The following is a 679-nucleotide window of genomic DNA, read 5'->3' on the forward strand; positions in this document are numbered from 1 at the left end:
GCAATTCTACCTCTTTTGTGCTTCTACTTTTCCCCTCTCTTTCTCTGTGTCATTAACACAAGTTTTTTGCTTAGCAAATCACGAATTTTCTTCTCCCTTTGACAGCTCTTTCTTGCTTCTGTTTGGTTCTTTTTACATATATATATATATATAGGTACCCAGAAGGTTAATATTAGGTAACAGGTCTTATAGTAGCTAAACCCAAGTTCTTTTTCCCTTGAAAATCACTCTTTTTCTGTGATTCTTAGGCTTCCATTTCTTGTTTCTGTTCAAGATTTCTCTGGGTTTTGCTTATCATTACAGGTTCTTTCTGAAAAACTCTGCCTTTTGCATTTATATGTTAAAAAGGTGTAATCTTTGTGCTTTTGTGTCTTTATGGTTACATTTGGTTTTGCTGGCAAGAGTTAAGTTTTTATTTCTTAGCTTTGTGCTTTTGTGTCTTGTGTTGATGGGAACTTGCTTATGATAATTAAATTTCTTTGTCTGCTTTTGGACCTAACTTGTGCAGAGGAGAATATATTTTAAATTTTAAGAAAGTATATTTGTTCGTATCAATAGATAGGTGAATTTGTAGAATAGATTGAATGTGAGGGATGAGTAAAATAAGACTCATAGTGGCTTGTTTTTGGGGACACAGAATTGAGGAATTGAAATTACCTTAGTGTTTGATCTATTGGTT

The 679-nt window shown here is 33.0% G+C and overlaps 1 protein-coding gene across 1 annotated transcript in view; it reads left to right on the plus strand.

Moving 5' to 3' along the window:
• LOC109205121 overlaps positions 1-679 on the plus strand; it is a 5,253-nt gene continuing 4,574 nt past the window's right edge. Inside the window, exon 1 of the mRNA XM_019367797.1 lies at positions 1-303. The gene's annotated coding sequence lies outside the window, so the exon portion shown is untranslated. The remainder of the gene's footprint in view (positions 304-679) is intronic.

The sequence above is a fragment of the Nicotiana attenuata genome, unplaced genomic scaffold, assembly GCF_001879085.1.
Source record: "Nicotiana attenuata strain UT unplaced genomic scaffold, NIATTr2, whole genome shotgun sequence".
Taxonomy (NCBI): Eukaryota; Viridiplantae; Streptophyta; class Magnoliopsida; order Solanales; family Solanaceae; genus Nicotiana; species Nicotiana attenuata.